At 41.6% G+C, this 17,521-nt stretch overlaps 1 protein-coding gene across 1 annotated transcript in view; it reads right to left on the bottom strand.

Moving 5' to 3' along the window:
* Window positions 1–17,521, bottom strand: part of Grm8 (glutamate metabotropic receptor 8) — an 845,527-nt gene that overhangs the window by 551,354 nt on the left and 276,652 nt on the right. The window lies entirely within an intron of this gene.

Below are 17,521 nucleotides of genomic sequence, written 5' to 3'. Positions count from 1 at the left end.
GCCTGAAGACACCTGAGCTGGGACAGGCTTCACTGCCTCCTCCATGGAGGCATAGCAGAAGATGCCATGCAAGCATCCAAACTAGGAAAACAACCAACAGTTCTACCCAGTTACAACGCCTACGAACCACACCAACCAGAATGGCACACCAAGCACGATGATTCAGTAGTGGCACACGAAACTTAGTGGTAGCCAATAGTTCTCTAATTAACTCGAGACCCACTCAACCAGAGGGAAACTGTGTCTGGTCCTGGAAACATAGACAAGTGCTCAGGGCTAGTGAAGTTATGGATCTCAGGGAAAAAAAAACCTATAACCGCCATTTTACCAAAGCAGCATAATGCCTAACTACACTCCAACCAGTTGTTCTTATACTTGTGTGTAGGCGTAGACCTGACCCCTCATCAAGAAAACTTCTCTTTGCAACAGACAGAGGCCATGAAAACCATACTACAACCAATCAAAATGCAGAGTTATGGAGCCCAGTCCCAATGGATATCTCTACAAAACAACTCCCTCACCTAAGGTCCAGGGAACATCGTGGAAGACGGGCAAAAAGACTGTAAGAGCCAGAAGATCAGGGACTTTACTGTGAGAGCATGTGTCCTGGTAACTTCAGAAGCTACAGCCATAAATTCTCACCAACATGGCTGCCTAAACGTGAGGTGAACAAGGAAAACAAGATGAATGACTAAGTGGGTGGGACTAAATTCATGAGGCCTAACCCTGTACAAGAGATACTGGCAACTAAAGAATGCTGAAGGGAGAGAAACAGTCTTCCTCGGAGAAGAGCACACCAGCTGATTATCCAATATCAATTGGTCAGCCCTGAAAACAAAGATGCAAGTAACATACTGACTGAGCAGGTTATGTTTAGGAACACACTGAGGCACATGCGTGCATGTGCTCTCTCTCTCTCTCTCTCTCTCTCTCTCTCTCTCTCTCTCTCTCTCTCTCTCTCTCTCTCTCTCTGTCTCTCTCTGTCTCTTTCTCTCTCTCTCTGTCTCTTTCTCTCTCTGTGCTCTCTCTGTCTCTGTCTCTCTCTCTCTCTCTCCTCTCTCTGCTCTCTCCTCTCCTCTCTCTCTGTCTCTCTCCTCGTCTCTTCCGCTCTCTCTCTGTCCCTCTCTCTCTCTCTCTGTCTTCTCTCTCTCTCTCTCTCTCTGTCCCGCTCTTTCTCTTCTCTTCTTCTCTCTCTGCTCCGCTGTCTCTTTCTCTCTTCTCCGCTTTCTCCTCTTCTCTTCTTTTTTCCCCTCTCTCTCATCTCTCCCTCCTTCCTCTCTCTCTCTTTCTCTGTCTCTCTCTGTCTCTCTTTCTCTCTCTCTGTCTGTCTCTCTCTCTGTCTCTCTCTCTGTCTCTTTCTCTCTCTCTCTGTCTCTCTCTCTCTCTCACACACACACACACACACACACACAGAGGCATATAAAAAACAATAAGGAGAAAGGAGGCCATGAATTTTGAAAAAAAAAAACAAGGAAAGTTTGGAGAGAGGAAAAGAAAAGAGGATTATATAGTATAATCTCAGAAATAAAAGAAATAATTAAAAATAAAATTTGGAAAGCACAGCTAAGGTGGTGCAGATATAAATTCCTGCAGCCTTTATAAATCCTAATAAGGTTCATTTCTCCTGATTACCATATAGGCTAACAATAATGCTGACACTGTGAGTCAAGTCTCCAAACTCGGTGGAGGGCTAGGTTTAGGGCCTTCTCTCTACACTGTAACACTTTCCTTGTGTGTTGCAGACCCGCCTTCAAATGCTGTTTGAAAAATACCATTCTGATGAGAGGCTCTTTCATCACTCTGCCAGAAACAATATTTCAGTTATCCATTTAGTTTGAAGTGTGGAGGGGAATAGTCTGATGTATTTTGATGTTAATTACTGCTTTTGTCTCTGTGACCCACCTTTTGTTTAATAAAAAGCCATCCCACCTGGGCAGGGAAAGGAGACGGGTGGGGCTTAGAAAGAAAGGAATTCTGGGAAGAAGAAGAGGAAGGGACTGAAGAAGAAAGACTGCCATCACTAGGAGGAGGGAGAGAAACCCTGAGGAGAGGAGAGGAAAGCAGCCGTGGGTTAGATGGAGAATCCAGCCCCGATGAAGAACATTAGCAAGTATTTGGGATTATGGACGGGAGGTAGCTTGATAGAAGTCATTAGAAGCAGATGGCATGGGATTGAGACAGGGATCCCATGCCTGCCTCACTATGGGAAGCAGTTTAGAGGACTGATATCTGCCCTGACCCAGGTTAACTTAGGCTATTTTAAAATATAACAAATGTCCATGTCTTAATTGGTTGCTAGCCAGGTATACTGATCATATTAATAACACTGGTAACTTAAAAACAACAGGAGTGAGTTGGCTGACAGGCTATTGTACGTGACCAAATCTGAACTCCAAATCAGATGAATCACCACACGTTCCCTAAAGTGACCCTCATGAAGACACAGCATGAATATTTTTGCATGGGCACTATGTAAGTCTTGGCTGACCTTCAATTCTGTTAACCATGTTTAAATGTAAGGGACATGGGGCTATAAACAGCAACATCTTATGAAAACAGCTCATAAAAGCTCCTTACACTTAAGTCCTAGAGAGTGGTGACAAGGATTGCTTAAAAGAACACGGGCTGCTTTGCCATCGTATATACAATTCCTCCTGAGAAAGGTGTGAACTCTTACAAGTGGCATCCAGATGGAAAATTACCCCCTTCTGCCCACAGGAACAGAGTCTAAAACAGCGGCCACAGCAGCAGAAGAAAGGGAGAACAGTTTGTGCCAAGAAATTTTGCAATTTGTGCATTGGAAGACTACTGCAACGTCTGGTGCATTCTGAATCATGGGTAACTGTGTCCTGTCAAATAGAAAAAAAAAAAAAAAAAAATATATATATATATATATATATATATATATATATATATAACTAAACTAAGAAAATTGAGTTGGTACAGAAGCAGTATATGGGAGTCTGCGCTTTGAACAATGGTTGAGAGATTGAAAATTGTCTCCCGTTATATCTGCTTTTGATCTTTAAAATAAGCAATCCAGCTTGAGGCAGCATGGTTCAGTACGGGATACAGGCAAGGACAGAGAAACGAAGACAACTCGGAAAATAACAGAGACTTCAACTAAAGCCATCCTCAGGAAATCCTTATAAGGAATTAACAATAAGATCCAAGATTTTAAAAACATGTTAAACAATTTAATTATGATCATATGTGAGTAGCAATTTGTTCTAGTGGCTTTTTTACTCTTCCTTTTTTTCCAGCTTCTGTTTGTTTGTTTGTTGTTTTGTAGGGAGTTAGGTTTTTGGGTTTTGTTTTGTGTGTTTTGTTTTGTTTTGTTTTGTTTTGAGTTATGGATCCATGTGGTCTGGGATGTGCTCAAACTTGCTACTGGGTTGACTTTGAACTGCTGATCCTCCTACCTCCACCTTCCAAGTTCTAGGATTACAAGCATGGGCCACAACACCTAGAGCTGAGGGCTCATCTGAGAAGCACGCTAAAATTTTCACTATGAATGTTCTATACTAACAAACTATGTTATATGGATATATATGGAATAAATTAAAGATAAACAAGAGATAATGAAGCAATAATTAAATAAGAAAACCACAGCAAACAAAGTGAGAGCAAAAAGAATATTGTTGGTAAAAAATTAAATAAATTAGCATGAGGAAGTAAATAACTATTCAAGGTTGAAGAGTAAGTTGCTCATTAAGGAAACGTTTGGAAAGCATTGAATGGAGTAAAACTATATTACAGAATTGGAGACATGGTCCAGCAGACAACGTGCCTTCTGTACAAGCATAAGGATCAGAGTGTGAATCCCCGTAACCCACACAAAGCCAGATCCGGTGGCCCAAATCAGTGATCCCACAGTGCCTAAGGCACAGGCTGGACGTGCAAACAGGAGCATCCGCAGAAGTCCGCAGGCCAGCAAGGCCCTCATGTGCAGTGTTGTGCACTCTGAGCTCCACATGCCTGCTGTGGTACACACAGGCCTACAATCACACACATAAACACACACACACACACACACACACACACACACACATACACACACACACTACAGAGAGAGTGAGATTTGAAAAAAAAATAAACTAAAGCCACTACTAAAATTTAATATATACAAAATACAGAAGATGTCAATACTATAACGAAAGTAACACGGGAAATATTGCAAGGACAAGGAATAATAAACCTCTAGTTTTTAAGAATCTTTACATTAGTTAGCAATTGTTGTGTGCACACTAATGATGGAGGATGCACATGCCAAGGTCTGTGTGATGGTAGAGTCATAGGACAGCTTTGTGGGTCTGTTCTCTCCTACTTCTTCATGGGTCTGAGGGTTGGACGTAGCTCACTAAGCTCCTTCAAGAAGTGCGTTACCCAATAAGCCAGCTCCCTAACCCACGCTTTTCTGATTTTAGGATGAAACATAAGGTGAAAGAGCACATTAAATTCTAAGAATTTGATGGATATGACATACCAAGTTGGTCCACCAAAGCTTCATGTGTTAAATCTTTGTCCCAGGATGGTACTGTTCAGGGGCAGTAAACTTTCAGGAGGTGAGGACTGACCAGTGACCTTCATGTCATTGGGGGCATGGCTTTCATGGAGATTGCAGACCTGTGGTTTCTTCCTTTTGTCCTTTGTTTCTTGGCCACGAGGCAGCAAACCTTGTCCTACCACATGATCCCTGCCACAACTCTCCAGAAATCCCACCAGAGACCTACAAGAATTGCTCCCTCTAGATCACAACATAAGCTCTAAAACCCCAAAACAAGCAACCTTTTCTCTTTATAAGTTAATTATACAAGTATTTTGTTACAGTGACTAACACCCAACTTCCAGATTGAACCTAAGTTAACATAATCAATAATACTGCTATCCATTTGTTTACCACTGTAAACAAGAACAGAGAAATTTAAGAAATAAGAACCACTAAATCCATAATGATTATTTGTGGGGGGTGGGATTTGGAGGTAAGTTGCTATCTTTTTATTTTATTTTACTCTCTTGTTTGTATATTTTGTTTGTTTGTTTGTTTTTTTAAGATTTTGTTTATTTCTACACTGTATTATCAGCGCCCAGAAAATTTTGGTGAAGCTAAAAGCATTAAAATGAATGATTACCTTATGGGACCCTGGTTGCCAGTTTAAATGACCAGTAAGATATAAAGTGTGTTTACGTGTGTGTGTGTGTGTGTGTGTGTGTGCGTGTGTGCATGCATGAATGTGTGCATGCGTGCGTGCGTGCGTGTGTGTGTGTGTTTGTGTGTGTGTGTGTGTGTGTGTGTGTGTTATTGTAAATAGAATCTCAAAAATCTACTTACTTCTAGATGATGCAAGACTGGACGCCTTGCCCGCCCCTCTCCCAGAAACTGTCAGTTGCCAACAGACCAGCAGGTAGCGGTATCTGGCAGAGCCTGATGAGTATATTTGTACAATTGATGGTGCTACTTTTACAAAAGCAATTGTCTTAGTAGTTTTCTCTGCTGCTGGGATAAATACCTGCACAAACGCGCCATAAGAAAGACAGGTTTTATTCTGGTTTACAGGTCGAGGTGAAAGGAGCTTGACACTGTGGCTCACTGTGTCCACAACCAGGGGCAGAGCAATGAATGCACGCCTGTGCTGAGCTATCCTCCACACGCTAGCTATGCTCTCCTCTACGGGCCCCCTGCCCAGTGTGCTCAGCTATCCTCCACACCTAGCTATCCTGTCCGGGTCCCCTGGCCAGCATGCTCAGCTATCCTCCACACACTAGCTATGTTATCCAGGTCCCCTGCCCAGTGTGCTCAGCTATCTTCCACACTTAGCTATCCTGTCCGTGTCCCCTGCCCAGTGTGCTCAGCTGTCCTCCACACGCTAGCTATGCTATCCAGGTCCCCTAGCCATGGAACCGACCTGCCTATAACTACGGCAGGTCTTTTTTATAACGGTCAATATCATCAAGACCAGACCCTGCGGATTGCCCAGAGATTAACCTGACCTAGATAATTCTTCCCAGATGTGCCCAGAGTCTCATCCCCTGGATAACTCTTCATGCTAACAAGTTGACAAGTCGTACTAACCAACAGCAATGTAGCTACTGCTGGTAACACAAATGGAAAGGATGAAGAGGAAAGAAACTAGTGAACTAACGATACTGTGTTCATAGCTTTCCCGCTTACCTAGAAAGGATGAAGCAAAGGGAAGGAAGGTTCGCTGTTTGTTTTGTACTGGTGACAAGCCATCACTGCGATTTCCCGGGAATTCCTGCTCCTCCTTCATATGTTAGGTTTTTACTGTGTAATTTTGCCTGATATTTCTCTCTAATTTGAAGTGTCTGATAGAGAGCACTATTTTTGTAGTGATCCAACTGTGCCGCTGATTAAAAAGAGGTCTGTATTCCATAAATATTTACCTTCCACTCTACAAGAGCGGAGAAACAACTTGATGCGCCTGTTGCTTTCCCACTTAAACAGACTCTACTCAAGAAAACAATTGTGGGTCCTTTGCTACATCTAATTATCCTTCCTAACAAGCTCCTGGTAGAGTGTCAACTCCCCGGAGACACAGGCTGTGCTCACTTTGTTCAAGACGTCGTCTGGCTTTGTGTGTTGGAAGTACTAATGACAAAACAATAAAATTTTAGGCAAATGGATGGTGATGCTTGTATTACTGTAAGTTCCCCTGAGGCTCAGCTGTGAGCTGTCTTAACCAGACATAATTTGTATATCAAAGTGGCCCTATCAAGCGTGGGTCTGTCCTTGAGAAGCCTTTTAGTGTCACGGTATCTGCTGCCCTCCCAGTCACTGCCTTGCCGTCCAACTGAGCCATTAATAACAAGCCCAGTGCTACCTCTTTGCCACAGTTCTACATGCAATGGTCAGTCACACACAATGGTCAGTCACATGCAATGGTCAGTCACATGCAATGATGGTCAGTCACACACAATGGTCAGTCACATGCAACGGTCAGTCACACGCAATGATGGTCAGTCACCCCAGCGACTGAGTTCTCCTTTTTGCCTGATGTTTACTTCCACAATTCAAGATCTATTAAAACCCAACTTCCAGTTTGCTTCCCAGTACTGTATAAAAACATTTACTTGAAGGGAAGAAAACCAATCTCACATTCCCAGTCAGTCTGTCTCAGAATATAGAAAAAGAAAAAAGAAAGAAAGAAAGAAAGAAAAAGAAAAAAGAAAGGAAAAGAGAAAGAAAGAAAGAAAGAAAGAAAGAAAGAAAGAAAACCTGATTGAGTCCAGTGATATCATTCAAACTTCGTAAAACTTTAAGAAAATCTTTTATTTTTATAAAATTACTTCTATATTTTGGTCATCACCCTAAAAGTCCATGAGTTTAAAAGCTTATACTCAAGGTAGTTCTGGAACCTTTAGGGGGTAGAGCCCAGTGAGATGTCCTTTAAATTGTTGAGGCGGTGTGCACAAAGGGTTTTGTGGGACCCTAGTCTCTTCATGACCCTATGTTTCCTGCCTCACACGACGAGGCATCAATTGTGCCAAACATTACCTCCATAACGTGTGATTTTCAGCAGAGGCCCAGAGCAGTGGAGCAGCATCATAGGAGAGACTAGAGTCACCAGAAGCACAAAATTAAATGAAATTCTCTCTTCATAAGTCAATCACCTCAATTATCTATTTATATTTCTATGGTAAGTTTGCCTCCATCTCTCCCTAAGATTTATTTTTACACATTTGCTTCTTACTTTCCATCCTTGACATCCCCCCGCCCAACCCCTCACTTAGAGCTAATGCCTTTGAGCTAATGTCATTAAAAATAATGACTACTTTTATATTTTCAAAAGACTCTAAAATCCAGTCGAAGAAGATGCTTTTCTTCACCCATCATCAAATCTTCTAATCTAGCTGCACCTGATGTGCCCACATTGTCTTTCCTGCTGATAAATGACGGAGAAAATCCCTGAGGTCCATTTAAGTCAGCCATCCAAAGTGCGCTGCATTCACTCCACCTGTATTCAGAGTTTTCCTGCTTGAATCCTTCCCTCCCTTCTTGGCTTCCTTTTCCCCTCAACTGAACCATTTCCTCTAGCAGGTAAAACATCTTGAAAATCCATCGCACAAGCTTCCCGGATGTTACTTATCCCCAGCCTCAGCTTCCATCCCATTTCCCCACTGTCTTCCTGGGAAAGATTCTCCCCTCTATCCGACTAGTTCTTTAATTGAGTTTAATCAGGCTCTGTCACCGCCCGCTCCCAAGGAACTGCTAAGATCAAGGCCTTTAAGATCTTCCATCTTGTCACATCTGTCTCTAAATTACCCAACTTCTCAAAAGTGCTAAGCTAATGAACGATAGCTTTGCTCTCCAGTTAAGTGCTCCCCTTGGCATCCAGAGAAGACCGTTTCACAGATTTCCCTCTCCATTCTTTGGCTCTTTTTTTCCCCTCCGTTTTTGTTTCTTTGTTCATTTGTTTTATATTCTCCAGTCTTGGCTGTTTCTCTTATTTCCGTTTATTTCTCCATAAATAATCTTGCTGTGTTTCTCATCGATAATGAAGAATATGCTGATGGTTTTCGAATCCTGCCGATAGTATATGGTTTATATTTTCAGTATCTATTCTATCTATGCTCAAAACTCTTAATATCCTATAAGTGAATATTTAACATCTTCATTTAGATACCTAAAAGCCTTGTAAACAATTGAAAGACAGCTCTCCATTTCTGTCTTCAAAACATTTGAAAGCCCTCTAACTATTCCCATCTCAGTGACTAACCATCAACTGCTGTTTTTCAAACCAAATGTCTAATTGTAGTCTTTGCTGCAGATGCTGCAGGTTGAATCTGAAACACCCTTCCCCCCGACACAAGTGCATGTTTGGAATGTTTGATTCCTAGCAAACAAGATGGAGCTGTCTCCAGGAGGCTATGCGACTTTTAGGAGATGGCCCTAGCTGGGAGAGGTGGGTTAGAGTCCATCCTTGGAGGTATGTGGTCCCCCTCCTGGCTCACGATCCCTGCTCCACTGTGCTGTGACCAGCCATAGGCTCCCTCCGCTATAAACTGGCTTGCTTAGCCATAATTTCCCCATCCTGATGCACTGAGACCCTCTGAAATGTTACAAAATAAAGTCTGCACCTCTTAAGTTGCACCTGTCTGATAGTGAGCTCACAATAACACAAGAGTAACTAATATGGCAGGTGGTCTGTTATTATCCCCTTTTTTCCAACCCTGATCCAAACTATCAACAAGTGTTCCCAGGTTTTACCTTCAAAATACCCTAAATCCAACAGTTCTCACTGGCTCCATTGCCTTAGTCCAAGCTATTCCCCCCTCAGGTGACTGTGGTCACATAGTAACTACCTATTCTTCTTTCTATTCTCTATTAAATGCTTTTTTTTTTTTTTTTTGAAGTTTTTAAAGAAGATTGTATCATTTCTTTGATGGTAAAAACTAGGCATCCACCGGCTCTTGAGAGAAATTAGCTCCTCTTTAGCTAGGCATGATCTGGAAGCTACCTACCACTTCAACCACATTTCCTGCTCACACCATTTGAACCATGTCCCCGCCCCCCAACCCCGCCTCCTCAAAGACAATAAAATCACATTTTTGTGGCTATATGTTTATACATATATTGTTGCCTTTACATAAACTGACACATAGCATTCAATTATCTTCTCTAATAATTGTTTTTCTTCTAATACTTTATCCTACTTTCTTTAGTCTTATTGTTTCACTCTGTTTTCTTTCCTTAATGCTTTACACTATTAAAATATACATATACTTAGCTTTTCTGTTTTTACCTGCAACCTGGTTATTTTTATCACTAACCTGTAAACCTTGGGGTGAAAAAAAAATCCCTGCTGTGTCTCTGGATCATAAATATCCATCAGCATCACAGAAAGTGATCAAGAAGTATTCCATCCATGAGTGAATGAGTACCATTTATCTACCGAGCCAGCCTAGCCGATTTGTCTCACTGTTGCCATGACACCATAGGCTTTTGATAGTGTTGCATGCTCCTGTCTTCTATATAAGCATATGGTAAACCAGTTAAGATATCAACCATGCTCAGATTAGTGATTTTTGAGGGATCTTAGAGTTCTCTACAACTCTTTCTCTCTTCCCACCGGCATCCAGTTTGTACATACTGTCTCATATCTGCCTCGGACACACATGAGCCTCCCTGGGGTCTGTGCTGAGCACTGTCCCTCCCCAAGCATCTCCACATCTTTTTCATAAAATAAGGCGCATGTGGTGACTTGTTGACACAGGGCCTAGTGTTCATAATGTCCCTCTGCTGTGCACCTCACTTCAGCCTACACCATGCCATCCCCTCTCCCCATTCTTCTTAAAAAGGAGAGTTCCAATGTCTTATGTTTAATAAAATCTTGATTATGGTTTTCAAGGGACACTGAGACTTAACTATGAAAGTCTATTGTATGTGTCAACTGAAAACACATAGTCGCGAAGTATTTGGCTAACGATTATTCTGTGTTTGTCTGCAAAGGAGAGTCTAGGTAAGATGCGTATTTGAATAGGGGCACTGAATAAAACAGATCACTCTGGCAGTGCTGAGAGGCCTCACTCCATTAGCAACCGAATGGCTTGAGGGGCCACATCTGTATTTGCCTGTCTTTGGAATTCAAGCCTTTGGTTCTTGTACTTTTCTGACTTTGCAATTGCACATATTAGGCCTTCTCATCGTCATAATCACAAAAGCCAAATCCTTGTAATACCATATACATGAATAATAATATACATCAATGTGTCCTATTTGTTCCATCTCTCTGGAAAACCCAGACAGATAAGTGACCTTCATTCTTTGCTTTCTAAAGAGTCTTGGAAGCAGTTCCTGGTGTGGGAGATGTCCAACCAACAATTGCTTCCTTCTTCATTGTTAACAAAACTTCATTTTATTCAACCAATCTGTTAACTGAATTATGGGATAAAAAATGGGATCCTTGGCATGAGTGATTCCCACCTTAGCTATGATATAATTTCCTAATAAGCACAATGTAAGTTGAAAATATAATGAGGTGAAAATAAATTTCATACATTTATCAGGCTAGATATCATAACTTAGTGGCACAGAATATGCAGTGTGCTTTTGGCCTCCCTCAGATCACATGGCTGATCCCCAGCTGCAGCCCAGCATCAGCAGAGGGTGTCCTGCCACATCACCACTCGAGAAAAGCAACACACTCAAAATGCCAAGTGTCATTTCTACAGAATACATCGTCACTTTTGTACCATCACACAGTTAAAAAAAAAACTCCTATGTCAATCCTATTTCAAATCGGGAGCATTTGTATAAATTGGAATCTGCCCTTCTAGAAAAATTCTGTCCACTTCCTTTTTTATACAAGAGATAGCTGAAAATCCTTAATTCTCTTCTTGTCAGGACTGTCATTGCTTCATGATGTTCTCAACAAATTGTTTGAGTATAAAATTAATAAAAAGGATGGGTTACATGACAGATACAGTAGTTCTTTTTAATTATAAAATTGGAAAGTAATTTCTGTTTAACTATCTTCGTTTTTTAAAGATAAACATTTCACTGATCACTTATTACTATAAGGGACATTTTCCTTAACATGACTATAAGGATTTCTAATGTCATTTTATGCTCTATTTCTTGAAACGTGTTAATCTTTCAATAAGAAAACATTTTATCCCTTAGGGAAGGATCTTTGATTCTTCCTATCACTCTGCTTTACATTATATTAATAACTTTTTTCATTAATTTTACTATTAACTTTTGACTCCTAGCAATGTTTTATCACTAGTGAGTTCTTTCAGACTACCATGGGGCAATGTGGTAAGGATTAATATCTTAATAAAGGAGAATATATATTTTTTTTGCATTCTTAGAGAGTTCAAGGTCAAGATAATTTTCTTGTAATCATAGATTTTAAGAAAGCTTTCTTGTGGATTTCATAAAGACACCCAGTGAAACCCTATTCTGAAATATCGTATCAAGTGTCTCTTTGACCTAAACTCATACCCATGATTACTGCTAAAGTATCTGCAATAATATTATGGAATTTTGGAGTCAATCAGTGCTCGGATTCAGAAGTTATTGTAACAGAAGCTACTGTGAAACCTCCTCATTTGCAGAATCATCTGGAATTTTAACAAAGTACGTTGGGAGTGTTTACAGGTTTCTACATCACGGAAACATTTACTTACTCCTAAAAGGATTGGCTTGGCCATGTTTTCTTACAGTTACAACAGGTAGCCAGCTCTTAGAAATCAGCTACATCGTTTGTCAGTGCTTAGAGATCGGCTACATTGTTTGTCAGGACTTATTACAGCTTTGGCTCTGATCTGAAAGCTAGCGAGAATGGAGCAGGGAAATGGCTTGAGGACCCTGGAAGCAAGCTCAGAGGTGAGCTGTCCCCCTCGCCTTCCCATCAAGGCCTTCCTGTTACAGGTTTGAAGCATGTGTTTGATTGCACCATTCAAAGGGTTTTCGTGGAATTTTCCCACGTAGCCCCACATGTCTAGCTAGGTTTGAATTTCAATACTGGCGTGGCAGACAGGAAGACCTTTAACCATAAGGCTCATGTGGCTCCTGTTTGCCTCCGATTCCCTCCAAAATTTTCAGAAACACTGAAAGGGGGGAAATAGGCTAAAATTCAGTCACCATCTATATTTAAGGCACATCCACGCAGATAAATATACATCACATATTCCAGGAGACTTGCGTGAGAGGTGCTCAAGCTAGGGGTACCACCAAGTCTGCTCTGGACAGAGAAGTATGCATCGTGGAAAGTAGAGCCTTCAGACTGAAGTGAAGTGACAACGGGAGAGTAAGGGGCCACCGAGACTGTGACAGCTAGAGATCTGAGGCAGGGACTTGAAAGTTGAATTCAGCAGGTGAGGGCCCCTGAATGAAAGAAACACTTCCAGATCTGAGAAAACACCAGAACAGCCAGCACCACTGCTGAGAGAGTGAGAGCGGAGATCTTTAGGGTCCTGGGCACAGGGTTACAGACTTGTGAGTGACATAGAGACATGAGCATGTACATACTGAAAAGAACAGAAACTACAAGCATTACTAGAATAAGCAGCTCCTGTCCCGGTGTGGGCGGAGTCACACAGAGCTGGGTCCTATGCAGGGTACTGGAGGAAAGCCCTGCTCCCTGACCAGCACCAGCATGGAACAGCCTCCCACTGCTCTCCAGTCAGCCCAAGGCCTCCCGGCCCCACGTAACGGACACTCTTGAAATTATTCCACGTGCTTGAGCACCTGGACACCCGACTGTTTGCAGTGTGTTTGTGAAGAGGATGTGTCGGTTTCTAAGTTATTTACAGTACTTACAACTGTGCGTTGGAATTTAATCTGTCAGTGTTTGTTCAGATAAACTATTAAAAGTTAAATACTTCCTTAATATTTATTTTTCTCTTCTAATAGCACTTCTGCTTTGTTTAATTTAGTTTTTTTTTAATTATTGTAAGACAATTAGAGGAACAAAAACAATATTCAAAAAGTACATGACAGTATTTTTTGAATTGGGTGTGTGTGTATGTAAGTATGCATCTGTGTGGCACATGTGTATGGTGGGCTGTGTGCATGTGAAGGAAGTTGAGGGCAGGTATCCTCAGTGGCTCTCTACCTACCTTTATTTTCATTTAAATCATTGCTAACATAAAACACTGTATCTTTCTGTGTTAGTCAGCTACTCCTGTCCATGGGACTTGCCCTAAATCCACCTTACTTTTGAGCACCAGGGTCTCTAGCTTAACCTGGAGCTTGCCGAACAGATCTGTCAGGCAGCAAGTCCCAGGGATGCCTCTGTCTCAGTCTCCCAAGGAACGGGAGTAAACTGTATGACCATATAGTGGAGGAGGAGGTCCTCCTCGGTCCTAGACCTAGGGGAGGGGAATAGGGTGAAAGAGGGAGGGAGGGAGGAAGGGGAGGAAACAAGTGATGGGCTAACAATTGAGTTGGAATCTGAATAAATTAATTAAATAGTAAAAAAAAAATTAAAATGTGTGCCACCACACCCAGCTTTTTACACGAGTGCTAAGCATCTGAACTCGGGTCCTTTTGCTTGCACCCAAGCACTGTCCCCATTGAGCGATCTCCCCACCCCGCAAGGCCATTTAAAAGGTAGTATTTTCCATATATTTGTGAATTGGATCCTGAACAATATAAGTATGTATCGGCTGTTCATTGAGGATATCAACTCTTTTGACTTTCAGTCTCTCAAATGCATTTTCTGCCTGCACCAATGTAATAAATCATGTATGAAATTCTCATTAAAAGCATTACATAACACAAGCCACCTTTTATTTGAAATTTCCAAAATCACATCTCTCGTTTGATTTGCTTGCTTGTTTAAACTTGCCAAGATGAGTCTTGGTGCAGGAGCTTTTCCCGGAGTGACAGGAAGACTGGTGACATCATCAGTTTGCGGGGTTCTTTCCTATCTCTGGGCACAGTTAATTACAGTGACTGACAGCTGGAGGTGTGACCACATTGACAGACTATTGTTCTATTGTTAAGAAATCAATTATTTCAATCTAGAGGTTCAAACTGGTTATGCTTCAGTTACAACCAAAACTGCTCTTTTCCAATGTCGAGGTTACCTGCCCAAAGAAATACTAGTAAGTGAAAATTGATGTACTAAAGCTTTCCATATAAATTTATCACTTACCATTTATACCTACTTTCTGCCTGTATAATCCCACAAGAAACTATAATATAAATAAACTTTACCCACGCAAATATTGCAACATCGTGGACACTACTAGGATTGCATTCTCAAAGGTGCACTAATGACACTGAAAGTTAAGTCCGGCTCAGTATAAGGTATTATCATAGAAACCCAAGCCATTACTTAAATGACCCCTTGGATAGAAACTTAAGTCACTGAGGAAACTGTAATGAAGACAAAAGCTAACTTTTTTTCCTTTTCTTAGAATTGATACTTAATGTAGAGACAGGTTGTTATTCTGTGAATTTTTTCAACTACTATAATATCCTCAGTTTAACATCTGCCGTCCTTAGACTTTCCTGAGCCAAGCCAAATTCCTCCAGAACACTTGGCTCTGGCTCAGTCTTCCTCCAGACAACAACTCTCAGCCAGACTATAGTCACGTCATGTTCACCACATTACCTTTATTTCTGTTCTGTTGTGCTTGCATCAGAGGATACAATTTCCCAGTCACAGCCCTAATATAAAGCTCATGGTAAAGCAGGCTGATGTTACAAAGTAAGTAAATTTAAAGATAACATTGAGTAATAGCTATACAGGTGGAAAGCAAGTATATAAGAAAATCATTAAGGTGGAAAACATGGTGCCTGGTGGTTTGGGTACAAAATGTCCCCCACAGTCTTGGGTGTTTGAGCACTTTCCCCCAGCTATTTGGAGAGTTTTAGTTGGTTCAGTCTTTATGGAAGAGTCAGTGTATCACTGGAGAAAAGCTTTGAGGTCTCCAAAGTCTTACAGCACTCCCATTGCATATTAAGCATATTAAAGCAACCTCTCTCTCTCTCTCTCTCTCTCTCTCTCTCTCTCTCTCTCTCTCTCTCTCTCCCTCCCTCCCTCCCTCCCTCCCACTCTCTCTCCCTGTCTGTCGGTCTGTCTCTGTCTCTCTCTCTCTCTCTGCTCTGTGCTGGCCACTCAAGGCGTGTGTTCACAGCCTGATGTCCCTACTGTCATGCCTATCACTTGTTACCAAGCCCCCTTCATGATCAACTTCTATCCCTCTGAACTGTAGCCCAATGAACTCTGCCTTTTATGAGTTACTTCTGTTCATGATCTTTTAATACAACAACAGAAGAGTAACTAATACAGTAACTAAATATAAAACCATTCTATGAAAAAATATTTATAGATTCACTATTTACAGAGGAAAAAAAAACCATCTACTGGGTTTAAAATCTATTTCCCAGTGTTTATTTTTCTACCACCATGCTTCCTCATGTGTGCGTTTTGGAGTACACATTTTACATGTATATACATATTTGTCCATAACCATGTATGGGGAAGCTAGAGGCAGACATTAAGTGTCTTTCTTGCTTACTTTCCACCTTACTTTTTTGAGACAGGGTCTCTCACTGAGGCTGGTGTGCACAAATTTGGCTCTACTGGTTTCCCAGCCAGTCACTGCTTCCCTGGCATTGGGGTTACAGCACACCACTTCCATTCTGACACTGTTTTACTTCTACATTTATAGGATGTGGAAAAATGACTCTTTTCATTACAATTTCAAAATTAGAATAACTTCTTGGCCCCCCAAAACATCTTTTACTGTCTGGTTTTAGTCATAATCGCCCACTTCATCACTATAGTTTTCTATAAAGTAAAATGAATAAATCAAAGCAAGTTACAAACTATGTAAACATTAGACATTGTTTCCAACCAAAATAAAGTCTTTGAGATCCATCTAAAGACAGTGCATATATCAATAGTTATTGTTGATTTAAAAGAAAAAAATTCACAGCAATCACCTGCATGGCATTTCATAACTGTCTGCGACCTCAGTTCCAGGGGATCTAATGCCCTCATACAGACATACATGCAAACAGAACACCAATGCTCCTAAAACGTAAACACGAATAATAAAAAAAAATTTTTAACTTTATGGAGTCTACCCTTTGGCAATTTCATACCCACACACTGTGATTCCAACTTTGATACGTCTCTCTCACTCCTACCTCTGTCGTCACCTCTCCTGACTACATGCCTCCTTCCCACGTTATGACTTTGTCATTGCTGTTTTCCGTTCGTTCAGTCTATTTGTTTTTGAGAGTCCTGGGTTTTACCATGGCTATCTGCATGACCATGGGTGTGAAACCATCTGCTGAGTCTAGTGGGCTCCTCAGTGGGAACCAACTGAAGACACTGTCCACCCGCCCCGGCATCTGCAGTAGCCAGTAGTTCATCAGGAAGGGTGTGATCCCATGAGCTTTTCTCACATCCCATGCCTGATTGTGGATAGGCCCACACTTGCACAGGCCCACGGCAGGCAGTACAGCGGATGTAAGGTCAGGCCTGCATTGGTTGTTGTGCTGTTCCTAGAAGACGGCATTTCACAGCCTTTCTCTCTATCTTCCAGATCTTTCTCCCCTCTTCTGTGATGTTCTTTGAGCCTTAGGGAGGTGGTCTAAACATTCTGTTTGGAATGGCAGATTCAGCTCTCACTCACTATCAGCACCTTGAGCAGCCATGCATCTCTGTATTGGTCGGGGCTCATTTCAAAGAGAGGTTTCTCTGAACAAAAGCTGGGGCTGGCATTTTCCATAGGTATAAAACATAAATATTTAGGAGGTAGCTCGGTGGTAGGACAATTTAGCTCACTCACAGTACTGTTTGCCTCTAAGGCCTAAGGCATGCTCACCAATGGGCCTTGACCAGATTTATGCTGCTAGGTATGAATTCCCTCTTCTGGAACAGCCTTCAAATACATCCAGTGAGAAGTTAGTCACCCCGTAGTCATGCCACTACTGCAGCAGTGGACATGTCGTGCAGGGCAAGTTAGTATTATAAACCATAGGCTTAGCTGGGTGTGGTGGCGCACGCTTTTAATCCCAGCACTGAGAGAG

The sequence above is a fragment of the Acomys russatus genome, chromosome 10 (genome assembly GCF_903995435.1).
Source record: "Acomys russatus chromosome 10, mAcoRus1.1, whole genome shotgun sequence".
Taxonomy (NCBI): Eukaryota; Metazoa; Chordata; class Mammalia; order Rodentia; family Muridae; genus Acomys; species Acomys russatus.
Note: the sequence above shows the minus strand (reverse complement) of the source record. Positions and strands in the feature narration are given on the sequence as shown.